Raw genomic sequence first — 17,596 nt, 5'->3', positions numbered from 1 at the left:
TATTTATACTAGAATTTGCATTGTTTTTTACGTAGATAATAAATTAGTGCCTGAGAAAATATTAAAACCGCGATAAAATCGGAAAAATAGTTTAATTTTAATGTCTAACATAAGAAATCATAATGCCTGAGAATTAAGTACATCTCTAATACAATATTACCTAAAATCTAGTTTCACGCAATAGCGCGCCCTTTTAAATTTATATAATGTAAATGTTTATAATGAGTACTTTTATAGAAAATACGTTTTATTTGGATGAAATATGAATTCAAGTAGCGGCATATACTTAATTGCTGGAAATGTTCCACATCAAATTTTGTCTTCAGCGCAATATTAACTACGGTACTCATCAATTCCTAACCTAAAACAATTTTCATCTTCACCTTCTATAGTACCATTTTAGAATCTTACCCAAAAACCCATTAATAATTTGTTTAATGAAACATGCCGACGGTATGCGGGCGTGCAGTGTTCAATGTGCAGCAGACAGAGCGCGGGCGGGCGCTGCGGTCGGGCCTGCCTCAACATGCAGCGCATTCGGCGCGGCGCGGTGTGGCGAGGCCCGGCCGGCAACACGCGGGAGGCGCACGCGCACGTCATCAAACTTCCTGGACTACTTCAAATATTTCTAACAGTTTTCTTTAGCTAATTAACGCCTTTATGTCAAACAAAGATGTAGATGCCTATATCTAAACCATAAATATCTGGCCTATATTTAAATTACGACGTAGAGTCATAACCAAGTGTGATAATAGCGTACATATAAAAGATTTTTCTCAGATAATTAAAAACGATTTGATGTCGCAAACACGCACATCAATTAATGCTTATCACAGCAAAAATCGTTATGTATTAATAAATACTAAAATTTACATGTTCAGAATCATTTAAGTCGTCAGTGTATTTTCCCCAAGTTAATTACAAAATTCGTTAAGTTACGTTGCATAAGGTTATCACATTTAAGAGTAGGTTGGTAAAATTAAGAACAAAGAAATAGCAGTAATTGTCAATATGAGTTGGATAGATACATAATGTGGTGAATTATGTGACAATATTTACGAGAGATTACTGTCAATAAAGTAATTGCTGTCTGTAAACATTGTTATTAGGTCAGTATGCACAATGTGACGTGTATAGATATTAATTAAATAAATTTATAAAAATGCAATATGGAAATAATTCTAGAATGGCTACATCGATACGATGTCAGACTTAAAAATGGTATGTCTATTAGACAAATGTAATAAATTAATACAAATATATACACGTTTGTGTAAAACAGTTAGATCTTAGAAATTACCAGGAAAAAGAAAGCAATTGTATGGCCTAAGCTATTTAAAATAAGTAACCCGTAAGTGATCACTTCTGTGTTATTAGCCAAGGTTTAGAAAAGCGACGCAGTGCAATAACAGATTTGATGATTTGTAAACTAAAAAAAATTTGGAAACCCGTTATAATATCACCAATTTATTAAAAACTTCATTCAGTCATTTATATTTTGAGCAACTAGTCCTAAATAGATATAATCATATTCAAATTAACTAATACCATATTAGCTTGCTTGTGAATAAGGATGCTACTTGGTAAGTACTTCAATTTTACATTGAGTTACATAATATATTACCTATAACGATATGTTATTTCATAGAATTAACTCAAATTATATCACTTAAATACCTTGTACTTTTTCTATAACTAATTAAAGAAGGAAACTTTAAAGAAATAGCGATTTAAACATTACTTATTAGTAAATTCACTCTTGAACCTAAGACAACAATATACAATGTGAGTTTGTACTGATAGTCTTATCAGCCTATGCAAATTGCCCTTTAAATGGCCAAATCGCTAATTGCCTAGTGTTTGGCTTAAATAATGATAAGTGTCCGTATTATTCGTAGACTTTGTTTACATAACGAGGTCGTTTATAAACTGTAACAATAGAAACAGAACATACCTATTGATTTTATTACTACACGTTGGGTGACAGAGCACAACCGCGCATTATTTTTTTCCAATAATTGTAAAGATACAATCTACATTATACAATTCTGACAATGAATACACTAAAAGCATTGAAATGTAAATTCAAATGCATTCAAAGCCTAAAGTGCTACTTAAAATATTTGTATTAAATCTTATTACTACTAGTGCTATATAAACGTAATACTTGTCCCCCCGTCACATTAGAAAGCGGATAAAGTTGTACATGTTCCAAAAGAAAGAGTTTAATTATATTTAGCAATCACCCCTGTAATTACACCGTAAGTTTCCTTAATTACAGTTCCCAATAAAACGACTACAGCTTCCTACTTCCCACCACGTGAGGGCGGGAGCGTCGTATGCTCGACATGTGTGTGATATGGCTTATTTGTACAATTATATAAATATTACATGAAAAAATCTTTCAGAAGCTGGGAGTTTGATCAGTAATATCCAATTGTGCGAGTTTGGAAATCAAGCGGTTCGGATCCTTGATGGACAACATTATTGGTACGAATATATATTCGTAATCTGATATCAAACAGGCTATACGAACTTGTTGGCTTCGAACTTTCTTATACAAAATATAGCGTTTTATGTTGTAATTTTTGATATAACTACATTTTAAGATTTTGCGGTTAGACGCTCGGACTTATTGAATCATGGAAATCGTTTCGTTTTACTGTAGCTCTGTGGCTACAATATCGCTTTATAGGTTCACATATCAAATATAAATGAATATATAAAAAATGCAAGTCCAAATATATTTTAAGTCTACTAGTAATTATTTAATAGTAAAGGTACCAAATTAAAATAATATTTCCGGTGGTGAGTAAACCAAAACTGCTCTATTTCTATCTCGACGACTTCAATCTAAAAATGAATTAATTTACCACATGTCTTCTGTGACAGATTGATTCAAAGTATAAAAATACTATTTGTCGTGTCTAATTATAAATGTATAAAACATATTATATTTACCCGATGTAGGTGATTCTTATATTTATACGTACCTAACTTTATAGAATTATTATTTCAGTAAATCTGTAGTTTCGAACATAACTTTAGGCATTGTATAAACGAATTAAACAATGCTTTACAATTAATTGAAATTGAAACTATAAATAACTTTAAGAATATGTAAGGTGGACGTTGACATTTCAGGTATTACCCGACAATCGTGTCAACTCGATCGTTGAACCTCATTGTAGTGTATTGCGAAACACGCAATTAATATATGCTCGCGTAGAAATGGCAACTTTAAACGAATAATTAAATATGTAAATATAATGACATTTGAACTTAATTAATTAATCAGACTTCACAAGGCACTGTAGTGGCGTTTACCGATAAACCGTGACTGTTTATATAATTGCGAGAGAATAACCGAATGTTTGCAAAAGCCGCTGCATGTTGGTATGTGAAAACAAAACAAAAACACAAAGGAAAGATTTCTCACATGTTTAAGTATTATATATTCAACTATAAAGTCCGTCTACTTATTGCATCTTTATTATTTATTGTCATAATATTTAAATCGTATACGGATCGGTAACACTCTAAATAAACCGAAATCAACGCGAAAAACGTTCTTTAACGAAATTCAAAAAGCATTATAAATCTCTGTCCATCGATTCAATTGCATTCTTCCTTTTAAATAGCGTAACCCTTTTATTAAACTTTAATATAATGCAATCTATGCACACGGAGTTGCATTCGTTGGCGGGTCAGAGGTGACCAACGGATGGTCGTACTGCTGCACCCTTTCGCAACCTGCGCCAAGACAGATGACCAAACGATTTTTTCAAGTATATAATAAAGTTAGTACGATAAACATGTGAAAGTTTAAATGAAAATTAAATTTTCTAGAAATTTCCAAATATACAATTATCATACTTATACAAGGCTATAATAATTTATAGCATTTTGGTCCGAAGCTGTACTCGGGAAAATGTTAGGTTGTCCGTAATAACTTTAAGGATTATAAGGGTTTGGGTTTCAGCAGAACTTCTTTAACTACTATTATTTCGCATATGTCACATACATTTGTCGCTGATTAACAATTATTCAACCATCATTCGGACTGTTATTCATGTAAAACGCTATATTTTGTTGAATCTTGTGAGCTAATTATGATAGGTATTTTATACATTTCAAAGCAACCTCTAGGGAGTCATTAATAATACTTATATCTATTTTTATCTACATCCAAACATTAATTGCTATGGGCAGTTTTCCTATTTCAATACCCTAAAAATATACGTTCAAACTTAGTAAAGCCTCAATATTGATATTAAGATTATGGATAAGGTTGACAATATTAAACTTTTAAGCTATGCAAAATTAGAAATTATTACAATACTATATAAATACATCGCCAACTAAGTTCAATGTCACACGATGGCGAGTACAAGTTGTCGATCCCATGAGGTCACCGGTCAGTGGTCAGGGGTGACCAACGGCCCAACATTCGGAGGGGTTGCGAATAAAATTGTTTGACCATGACCAACTAAATCTGCTTTAGTTTGTTATACTCACGGATATAACATTTTAAGGTTATAGCTTAAGGTCCATTTTTCATACATTTTGTTTCACCTTTAATCTGGGTAACTAAACAAGTATTGACAAGTAAAGAATTTAAATTCACGTCTAGTTAGTGATTAGTTCTCGCAGTTGAAAGAAAAACGTAAAAATAATTAATATGCATGGATATTTCGGCCTTTAAAATTTAATACGACGAAATTTTAAAGGCCAAAATATCCATGCATATTAATTATTTTTACGTTTTTCTTTCAACTGCGAGAACTAATCACTAACTAGACTATTCTTACATATATGAGATTGTAATATTGGCAAACTTAGATTGTCAAAAGCAGTACAAAAATAAGCGCTCGTAGAAGTTACTAAATTGTTCATGGCATATGAATTCAAGCAAGTTTTATGAGTTTTGATCGATAATACCAATGTTAAATATGCATGGCGTAGTTTCGCAATCCCATGAGGTCAGTGGTCATCGGTCAGAGGTGACCAACGGCTAGGAAATGCAAGTATGCGGTGCCCTCAAACCTGTTCATTGCAAAAACTCAACATTTCTCCACCCCACCTGTATCTAAGTTGCATTGTTAACGACACAATAGAGCGCATATTTGTACTTTTTTGCAACATCTTTTATTAGCATTTCGTTGTTACTTTTTTAAATTAACTATAACAAAGGACAAGGATATGTGTGCTAACTGCTAATGAGAATTTAAACAAAATGATGACCTTCACTTTTCGTGTAAAGAAAAAACAATAAAATAAGTAAAACAAGAGAATAGGTAACTAAATATTTTTAAGACCTTTTTGTTAAAAATGTAGTTAGACTTTGTAAAATCTATACTTAAATATTTTCAAAAATATTTATTTAACTAACAGGACTATGAATAAAAACGGACATAAAAAATCTCCGCGTAATAGAACCGGGCCCATCGGTCCGTTCGTCACCTCTGACCCGCGCCTGACCAGTATTACTACTCAGGAAGGTCCGCCAAACTTTGGATTAGCAAGTTCACACACGTAGCCTTGATACTGAACGTTCAGATTAATTCAGGGGAGTGCACAAAAGACTCAAGTGAGGAGGTTATTTAAAAAAAATAATCATAGCAGCTTGAGGTGTCCATACAATACGGGTTATTAAACGTAAATCTATGAGTTTTACCTAGTACCTATTATTTTTAATTAAGATATAGTAATGTGTGGTACTTACATCTACTGTTTATGTTATAATTTTGTTGCATATTTACAACTACTAAATACCTGCAATTTATTATTGGAGTAGTAATATTTAATCATCTTAATGTCAATTATGCGCTGTTGAATTACGTTACTATGCAACGTGATTACGAATAAAAGTACCTTTATAAGCATAAATACATAAACGTCATATCCAATTTCACAGTGACGATTAACAAGCAGTGGTCAACGGACAGACGGCGGTCATTTCTTCGACTTTACGGCTTTTTTATTTACTCTAAGCCTATTAAACCCCTTGCTATTGTCGTGCATTCTTGAGAAGGGTAATTAATATATTTGGTATTGTGCAAATCCACCGCTATTGTTCTTCATTGTTTTGGTACTTTTTGTTAGGAGTTGGGGCGGCTTTTGTGCAACGTTTTGTGATCATTAGTCCAGTGGGCAGTTTGGTGCTGACCGCCTTGTTTGGTTTTTTCTCACGTGTAAAAGTGACCGTTACCTTGCATTTGCATTCGTGTGATTAATTATTGCATATTTTAAAGTTTTTGATGTAGGATTTGATGCACTTAATCAAATGTAGGACGTTGTAAAACTTAGTTGTCTAAAATAATACTGTTATTTTAAAAACACATTTTTACTGTGAATTTCTAATTGTTATGTCAGGCGACTTAATATTGATTTATAAAGCTATTAGCGGATAACAGAATAATATAGTTAATGTAACATATTATTATACCGATATTACTATCTACTTTGTAGTAAGTGACGGTTACAATGTAGTAGGTCTTACAATATTGTAATTCTGACCATCATAATATTTGCCACAAATCTGTTGATTGGTATAAAAATGAAATGAAAAAAATATAAACAAAGTCTTTATATTAACAATATTTCGTTTGTGAAAATATGTTTAACTATATTTCTATAATATTATGATATAAACAAAATTGCGAAATGAGTTACAATTTTATACATTATATAGTTTTTACTACAAAGAATGATAACTCAGCATATCATTCTATTAATACCTATTAACATTGGGAAACTGGATTGAACCAGATATGTTATCATATTTTTTGTATGAAAACATGTAAATATTGATTAGAGATAAAAACCAATGATATATTTGTGAAAAATAAACTATGCATAAACATCTTCCTCGAACCCATGTAAGACTACCTTATGAAAAGAATACTGCATCTTAAGTCTATGTTAGTTCACTACTACTAGCCTTATCCTAAAGCAAGAACCAATTAGATCTTCTCATCTTATTGCTGCCATTCACGTCGGCTATGCTTCACCTGTTTATTCAGAAACAAGTTTGAATCGTTATCTCGACTTAAGAAATCGTCTGGTCTCTCATACAATTCCACTATTAATATAACTAGTCTGTTATCATTTCAGATGACTCTAATTAGCTCCCCGGCTGTTTAAGTACTCTTTGCAATCATTTCACAATTCACTTATAGCGACAACGTCTTTAAATTGCAGGATGATCTATTTGTGACGGTCCATATCACGACACTATATTATTTTGTCGTTGAAAACTTTGGCCAGTCGATATTTATTCAGGGTATATAGATCAAGTCTTAGAGTTGGATGTGATTGCGTTGTGAGGATACTGAGAAGTTTACCAATGTGTCCCAACTCCCAACACATCCGTATTCTTTTCATTTGTTTGAGTTTTATGGATTTAAATTATTGTTGCTAATCTTATGAGCCATCCTATGTTGGCAAAATACAGTTCTGGCATAGAACGTTCATTGTCAATAACTATTGTTGTTGAAGCGTGTTCGAAGAATAGTTCAGCAATATTGTTTTAATTAGACATAATGACGATATTGTTTGCAAATCTTGAGTGAATGCTTTGTTCGTCAATATTTTCTTTCTCTCCGCACGTTAAAAATATTTAGAATAAACTTTATTTCGTTATCACGAATTACCGTTATTGTTATTTTCTATTTTGCATCATACCTTCCTGTTATTGTTCTGGTAAATTTACTTCCTGAAAACCTATTATCTTTGAGAATATTATTGATACGTCTATTCTAGTCATATAGTATAAATTAATTATTTTAAATTTGTAGACAACCTTGTAATTCACAATATGATGTTTATCATTTTTATCGCATTATATGCCAAATGATAAGAAGAAAAAATAATATCTGTCCAATTGCTATTAAATATGTAAGATACCGAACACACAAGATAGATATACATACGTTATTAAACAAGATTTCATGTGCGCCTAGTACATCAATACCATAGCACTAACACTGTGAAGCTATAAAGATACAAACAACAGAATATAACAGTAAGTTTAGAAGTGTGCGTGTCATCGCGTATTTACACAGGACGCCGAGCGATTTGCCAGAGTTGCCTATGTAGTGGATTGCGAATCGCATCATGCGAGAGGAAGGAGGATCGCCCTCCCGCGCGTCGGCCAATCGGAGGTCGTCTCGCCACAGAGCACACTTCGAATCGCCATCTACCTACCGATATCGCGAATAAATTAGCACACATATGTTGACTATATCTTTTATATACAGTAGACATTTTATTATGTAGGTATTTAACAAACAACATATACAAAGGAAACCATTTCCGGGCCTCGTATTGGCAGTTAAAATACCTACAGAATATATTATGATGTATATGATTAGCGCGTATATTATATGTAAATAATTATCGTCGTCACGCACGAAGTAATATATCTCCGTTGTATCATGCGGCCTTGGTAATTCAATGCGAACCTAAACTTCTTTTTACGTTTAAAACACATGCGGTTTCGCTTACATAGTTTTGTCAAAACGTCAAAGTACTGAATTCGGTACCGGAAACACAAAAACAAAGCGGCAAGGGGTGGGTTTTATTAAGAATGCCTATTAAAATGGGATTATTTGAAAATAATGCCCCGACGAGAGGGTTGAACTCCACCTACCTATGTTTAGCAAAACGACATGCGGGAGATGTGCACAGTGCAACCCTTCGGTGTAAAATATATCAGTTTAAACGTTTTAAAACACATGTTTGCTTTAACAGCGACACCGGTGGTTACAGAATAACGCGTCGCCCGCGTCAACTGCCTTCACAGATATCGATACGTGGGGACGCTGTCAAGCGCTTGTTTGGCTAGTCGTCACATAATTATGTTTTATTAACCCAAAATTTCCATATCTACCGAAAGCTACCTAGGTATAGATTAAAACTAGCTGTGTGTAATCTATAATAAACCATCTGTTACTATCTACTTATTCCAAAGTTTCATATATTTTATTAATTAAGAATATATATTTACACAGATCAAAACACTATCATAATTGTATGGATCGAGAATAAATATATATGTTTAAGATTTAAAATATTATCCTAAGATTACGACGTCGAAAGGCCTCATAAATCACCAGCGTTGAACAATTTAAAAAATACTTACAACTAATTCAGATTCAACCCTTTAAAACGAGGTGACAAAAAATGTCGCGAGATTAGCCCTCCGGTGTTACGTTAAGCAAAAACACACTGCATATGGGCGTATTTCAATTAGAACTGTCAGTTTGTCGACTCTGTGCCATTACTTTAAAGGTACCGCTTGCAGTTGACTACCAACACCCCAGTGTCGAAGATTTTATAAATAGAGTGATAGTTGCCACTGAATATGCATAAAAATATCGATCGTTTTAAACATGTAAGAACAGATTTGCAGCATCAACTTTGCAGAGAACAATAAAACAATTATTTTCAAAGATTCTCGACACGCCACTGAGCCTCTTATTGTGATTTGCGATATATTGGAAAAGTAAACTTACAACACTTTTAAAATCCCATTAGTCATTATATTCAATTAAGTTGTTTCTGGGAAAATGTACAACGTAAGAATTGTATAATATTGATATTTTGCAATTTACAAAATATGATTTGCTTATATCTTACGAAGCTAAGGTATGATAGATACCTGATACGTTGAATACCATTACCCAATATACAAAAACAAACCTAACATTCCCTAACCTTAATTTTAGCAATAAATCGATTACATGGCCTCAATTCGATACCTAATATTATTTTTATACTTCAAATTCGAACGTAAACGATCGATTTCACCGTGAAAATTACGGTACAACATAAAGAAGCCTCGAAACCTATGAGTACACCTACGTAAACGTTTTTATCGATTACTTACACAACGATTGTTAAAATATGTTCGGTAACGTAATCTCTGTTGATTTTTTTGCCTAAATATTAACCCTTTAATGCAAAGGAAGTGTGTAGGTAAGTAGGTCAGATAGTAGATTGTACATTGCACATGTTGTGAAAGCGGCAAAAAAATGCCCCTCTTTATTGCGCTTTGTTTCCATGTATAAAAAGCTTTGATTATTGGCTGCAATTTGTACGTTTATGGGTATGCAGTTGCGTTGTTTTGAATTGTCCTAGTTATGAAAATTTTTTAGTCAATGGTGACCTGTCTTTTTTGAAAACACTATTCTGTACATATTTTCAATTGTTAATTTATATACATGTTTTATTTTTTAATTGATGAATATCACCAATATTAAAATTATCTGTGATATAACATTTGAAGCGTTCATTCTTAATCTAAATATATACCATTCAGGTGTAAACATACTACGAAATATTCATTCCTTAACTGAAAATAACATGTATTTCAATATCTTAATTGGTGCTAGAAGAACAGGCCAATACTAAACATCGGTTGTAATTTCAATAAAACTGCATTTTATCATAATTTTTTGCCTTGTCTGATACGTTTCAACCCTTCCCGCGGTCTTGGCAGCCATTCTTTGCCTACCAAACCTTTTTTTGTTCATCTCCTTTTTAAATGGCAAATGCAGAGAGATTTTTTAAGACACATCAACTATTCCAATAAAATGCAATATCATCAGACTACCTGGATAGTGGATAGGCTTTGGTTTACATCTTTAATAATTTTTTCGTTAACGATTAAGGTATGACGTTCGATAGCTTTTTGTCGCTTTTCTTATAAGATGGGGAGCGTATACAGTGACCAACAAAATTAAAGTATTTTATTATAGAAAAAAATATGCTCTGGTAATTTACATATAATGTTTTTCTTATTATTATAATCAACGCAGAATTCTATTAATGATTTCTATCTTCGTATAATGCTCCACCAACTTTTTTCATTGGAGCTAACAGTAAACTAAAAACCGAAGGCAACTTTACCAAAACAAACGGTCGTGCAAAATGTCAGATACGGTGGAATCAAGCATCGAAACAAAAAACGCTCACAGGTAAAAAGTCATATACCGGTATAATTGTCACAAATTAAAGCAAAAAGTTTCTCACAAAAGATATCAAAATTCTGCAAGCCACACGAGCAGGTAGGTACGTTTTTATCAAATTTAGTTTTTTCGTATATAAATTGTGCAAAAGCGTGGGACGGGTCGTATAACTGTACTCTCCGAGCAGGCCCGCGAATCCACCCGGAACATTAATCTTCTTATTATAAAACACATTGTGCAGGGTGCACGTTTATATATGGTTCTTGACTTGATTGTATAATGTTCTGTAGACTTTAGGAAACTTGTGCAATTAAATGAACGTTATTTTTTAAATTGTTGTTATAATTTTTTCAAGAGCAAACCTTATGTCATGAATATTAAGAACCACAAGAAACTCAGTTCCTTTACATTCATACCTTATACAAAGTATATATTTTCGCATGGCCCACATTGGTTACGGTTAACAAACATATTATGGAATAAGCAACTCTTGTAATAGTCAGCTCTATCATCCATTGCGCACCGAAGACTAATCGATCACTTAATCAATCGCTTTGCGCGCACTAAAATATTCAGAAATGAAAATTTAAGATAATGTTGCAGTGTTGTCAGAAGAAAATAGAACATACGATTGGAATATTCAAAATATGTGAAATTGGGTAGCATATTTCGTTTCATATGCGTGGTTTGTATTATATTGATATTAGCACAAGCATACGAATTTCACATTTACAAATATTCATAGTCACGTTCTCTAATTCCTAAAAATATTTGGATTCGAGTTTACTTTTGTCACTAAAATAAACAATGCAGTCGCAACGAAAAACGCTTAATATCCCTTTTTTTGTGCCAGAGAATGTTGTGCAAAAACCACACACAAAAAATAAATCTGCTCTAACTTTAGTAGTAAGGCGATAAGTTTATTTTGAAATGGAGATAGAAGCTTATCGGTTTTATTTAATGGGAACTTCTTTTTATTACTGGATACCATTTGGTTTTTAAAACAATTATTAGATTCTCATAGAAACGTACTACTCCCGTGATTTTAGCACTATTAAAGTATTTCATTTCTTAGATAAATAAAGATTGTAAAATTATGTGTAAACATTTTACATGTAACCAATAGTTTGTTTGGCTGATAAAAGCAGTAAAAGATAAAGGGCAATATTTAAACAAAAACGGTAACTACATTAATCATTGTTAGCTTTTAAAAATCTTATTCGTATTCGATCTTTAAGTTTCTCTAGGATTTCAATACACATTCAAGGGCCGTAATTAAATATAAAATAATTGGCTTAACAAACACAAGACCGCGTTAGATCCCTGAATCCAACATTTGTGCGAAGTCGTTGAACCCGCCTGAACAAAAACTCCCCCGCGAGTTTCAGCCTATCACACCACGGTCGTTCTCACGCTAACTCTGAACTCTGACACCGGTAAAAACTCAGCAAACTATTTCTATATATTTTCTATTTGTAAAAACTAGAAACATTTTCGGAAACTTTAAGAGATTCAAAAATTGCACGAAGTGAGCGTTTATCATATTTTAAAAATGCTGCATGTAGATTGTGGCATGTAGAGACGGTGTCTATGTGTAGTAATCCTGCTAATATTATAAACGTGAAAGCTTGTGAAGATGTTTGTATCTTTGAATATTTTAATATTTATTAGAACTTATTGCATAAACCACTGAATAGATTTGGATAAAAATGTGTATATTGATAGACCAATTCCTAACTTAAACTATTATAGTCTATTTATTGTATTGACCGACAGTATGTCTTATTTTAGGGAAGGAATTTCTTGCGGCCAAGGCGTAGGCAATTTATAAAGTAATCAACACCACATTATAAATTCCAATTAGTATCTCAACCATTAATAATCAAATAGGAAAACCTGTTTGCATAGTTTTGGTGTGCAGATGTTACTATTTACATTAGCGCATTAAGATGGCCCTTATTTTAATCATGTGGACACTAATAATAATTGAGCAGTAATTCTTGTATTCAAACTATTGTTAAATAAGCTTCTATCACGTACAATGATAATATGCTATACTTAATCTCACCCAATATTTCCACATAGACCCTCATAGTTCTTCAACAATTAAATTGACATAGGTAACTACCACACTAAATACTAAGGTTTATATCCATTGTCTGAAAATACAAAAATGCTCAATAATGAACACCTTTATGCCAGATATGGTCTGTGAGGGTCTTTTCGATTAGTTTTAGCGTAATACGTTTCATAAATTATAGTTTTATTTTAACAAAATTCTAACGATTTCATCTTGTGTGAATCATTTTATTGTTTATTTAATGACAGTGATTTTGAAATATTGAATTTATGAATATAAATTAAATAATATTACATATACTTTTTTTAACAAACGATCTTAACAATTGCTTTATAGCATACCTTTAACTATTTATAAGTGCCGTTAAGACATTAAGAAGAATACACTCAATATGATTATAAAGCCATATGACTGCACCGGAAGTGGCGTTTCACTGCGAATGTTGCATTTCCGGCGAACCTCCGACTGCTATCTGTCATTATTCTATCGGCAAATATGTTTTGACTGCACCCTTTACTTTTTACGGGCTGCCTTCGGGCGGACACAAATGATTTTTGGAAGTACCGAAGCCATTATAATAATTACATCATTATCAATCATTAATCACTATGGTTCATCATGGAACACACAAATGGCTACTGAAACATTAGTGTATTTAGAAAAGTTACTGGGGGATTATCGGGCTTGTAATTTTTTATGAGATTGGCTGTTTAGATAATAAAATATTTAAAAAAGAAGGATATATACGTACCGATTTTTTTTATTTTAAGAATGCAACAAATCATTTATGAACAATAATATCGTTAATTATAAAATTATAATAGAACTTTTTTCACTTCCACATAATGTGAACATTTATACCTATAATATGTTAAGGAAGATGTAAGATACTTTTTTAAGAAAATACATTTCAAAATACATTAAGTATAATTTATTAATGTAGTCAGTATTATTTGCCAATGCTATCGTCCCACGTAGGTACTAAAATGCAGGAAATAACATAAAATACACAGTAAGCACACCCGTTAGCCGTCTGTGAATATGCTATCGACAATCAAGTGAATATTTAATCCGCACATGCAATTACACCGACCTTTACGGTACTTCCAACCCTTTTTATAAAAACTGTTAAATCGCGATTGAACAATCTCTAACTGTCATCACTTCCCTGATCGTGGAAATGTGGGAACAAATTATCGCAAACACTTCTCAGTTGCGCAAAAAATAATCTTACAATAGTATGTTCGGCAAAAAATCCACTCCCACGCTACGAAAGGGTTGAGCACCTGACCTATTTAGTGCACAATAAAAAATTGTTCATTGCGTTTTTTGCTCATTGTTGTAGATATCAACATGACCCATGATCTATGTAGGGTGACCAAACGAAGAGGATGCGATTTAGGTTAAGACTGTCATTAAATTTTTCGTATTTTGTTATTCATTTGGGCTACATGAGACCAATGTTTTGCGGCTTGGTACTTCAAACGATAACTTATAGGGCAATATTCATTCCGCCGCAGCCATCAAATAAATTGCATTTATGCTTCACATGACACTAATGGCTAAATGTAGATTTTTATTTGTACTACGCTGGCCACCAAAATGGATCCTGCAATGAATTTCCCTTCGGTTTCTGCAATAAGGTTTAGATTATATTCCAAAATAATATAAAATAAATAATCCTAAAGTGCGTTATGATCTGTACACCCTACTTACGCAATCTGCGTAGCGCAACAATAAGCGCATTGTCGGTGCGTCGCGCCGGCGCAGGTAGCGCTCAAGGGTTATCCGCTTATGCAAAAATATCTCTGCTATCCGATTTACACTCGCACAAAACAGGATTTACCTTTTAAAATGATAATTATTGTGATAATAGCTTTATCTTCCTTTTTGTCGAGGCGTGTGTTGTTTTAAATTCGAAAAATATTCACCTATTCTACCGTGATAAAATCTGTCCCGTTTATAATTTTGAGATTAACCAATTATTGTTATTATTATTATTGTGACTTGTTATAAATATTTTGCCACTTATTAAATTAAAATTGAAAGACATTCCTTGTTTTACTGTGAAATCAAAAGAACTATCCCTGGTCTCAAATTGCGTAAGTTCAATGAACCGATACAAAATATAATTTCGTTTATAATTAATTAACTAAGCCTTATAATTATACTTTGAGCTAACAATGTTTTGAAAGAACTGTTTGGCCACGTGTAATGAGGTTGCGCATACAAAATAGAATGCGTGTCGATGTTTTGGATAGCGCCTCGACAAGAAAGGCTATTGTAAATTTGGCGGCCTTTAACGATCGCTTCTCATTAAACATTCATCGACGAGAGCGCGTTAGCCGGCACTCGGCTGGGGTGGGTGAAAAGGCTGACAGGCGATGTGTTGCAAAATGAATAAATACTGGCGAGAAATAGGGGCAGTTCGCTTAGGTAACTACCGTCGTAACTCAATAATGCACGTGTATGTGCCATTTAGCGTCGTAGAACCAAGCTTTTTACCTTTGATTGGGAAGCAACGGGTCTATTTAAAATGGACGCTACATTACAACGCGAAATACAGAATACTTAATGAATATGAGTTTTTTATAGGCTGACACGATAATGTCACGTCTAATAGTTGAAGCCGACAGTATGCTGACGCCCCCTGTCTTATGGAATTATGAAAAAGTTACCTATTCTCAATGAAGTCTCACCCTATAATAATTGGCAGTTAAATGTGAAGTTGCAAACTAGTGGAGTGAAACCTTTTAAAGTTTCAAAAAATTTAATAAGAACCACTTATTGGTATATTCTAAGAAAGCTAACACTACTAGACTACCTTAATGTGTAAATTTTATGAAAGGTTAACGTCATACTACCTACATATGAAATTGACAAATCTCACACAAATTTATACACAATCCGGGTTTTTTTTTAAAGATCAGAGGAATTAAATATTATTGTCTAAATTCTATACAATTCAATCATTCAATAGGGGTATAAAATAAGATATAATATTAACCTGACGCAATTAATATTATATTGATCCAATTATACGCTTATTACACAAAACACGTATTAATTTATTTCATTAAATCCCTGGTATCTCAAATTTCAGAGTATATGGATGATGAATTCTATATTTTCTAAACATTATTGTGTTCTTTACGTCTCCCCATTTAGGACGTTTGATACCGAATAAGCAATACCTATGAGCTTTTAAACGACCAAAATATCACTTCGAAGGATGGACTCTGACAAATCAGTACAATGCTTAATTTTGATTATTGCTACGTAGTTGATCTCTTTTATTTCTGTCGTTTTGAGTAGATCCTGTCGTATTTACTGGGTACTGTAGCTAATACTTAATAGCTAACGTCTCCTTGTAGTGCTAAAGTTTGCATAATTCTGGGAGGCGTTGTTATTGTTTATAGGTAGGGGTGCCGCTAACTATGATACGAGAAACCGGCTCGACTTGTCTTATTTTTAAAAAACATAAACTAGGATAGGGGGAAAAAACTGCATTAGACAGATATGTCTGCGCAAATGTATAAAAAACATACTGGGTGAGCAACATGTGTAGTCGCAGGTGCCCTTCGTTCCCACACAACCCTTTCAGCGGCCGAACTCTCGCTTGGCACCGCCCCCGCGCACCTCTCAAGCCCCTCTCAACTGCATAAAACCAATTCACATCAACCTACATACCTGAATGTACCAAAACACACGTAACATACGAGCTATTTTTGATTGCTGCACAAGCAAGTATTTAAGTCATTTCAACAGCTCTGTAGTCATTAGCTCCGAATTCTACCTGTTCCGATTTATAGTCGCTGTCGTGTCATTAGATTTATTGTGGATATAATAATGCAATGTAGTTTTTTTGCTCCCCGATTCATGCCGAATATCCGCGGCGTTGAATATTTCTGACTCTATGTTTATTAGTAATTTATTTATAGCTTTGTATATAGATTATACATAACATATAAAAAGACTGTTCCGACTGTAATTTTTGTATAATATTTCCTTGCTTTTTTGCAGTACTAAGATATTATTTTCCGGCATAGGATGTATTTTATCATTTTATTATCATAGAAGGAAGGTGGTTGCCGCCACTCAGAAGTAGGGTATATTTTTCATTTCGAATACAATTTGGCAATAGTAGACATACATTCGATACTTTTGGTCCTCCGACATCTACTACGCGGAGTGCAACATGCGCTATGAAATAAATGCGTTAATTTAAATCAGTTTTCTGTGAGATAGGTGTACTCGCCAAGGCATGCCCGTTCATGCGCTATACAAACCTAGATCCAACATGACTACTATAAAAGGTTGTTTTTTTTTTAAATGAGGCGGTAAGGACAGCTCTCTTAACCGCTATAGCTACAAAGAAAAAACTTTATTAGGAAACTGTCTACAATATTTTAAGACAATAAGATGAATTGATAAATTGTGAAAAAAAAATTACAATCCGCAAGAATAAAGGTAGTTTGTGCAAAAACTTTTTATGATGCTAAACGATTCCTTTGCTTATAAGAATCAAAAGACTCTATGAATC

Source organism: Manduca sexta, chromosome 22 (assembly GCF_014839805.1).
Source record: "Manduca sexta isolate Smith_Timp_Sample1 chromosome 22, JHU_Msex_v1.0, whole genome shotgun sequence".
Lineage (NCBI taxonomy): Eukaryota > Metazoa > Arthropoda > Insecta > Lepidoptera > Sphingidae > Manduca > Manduca sexta.
The sequence above is the reverse complement of the archived record's forward strand: the minus strand, read 5'-3'. Positions refer to the sequence as shown.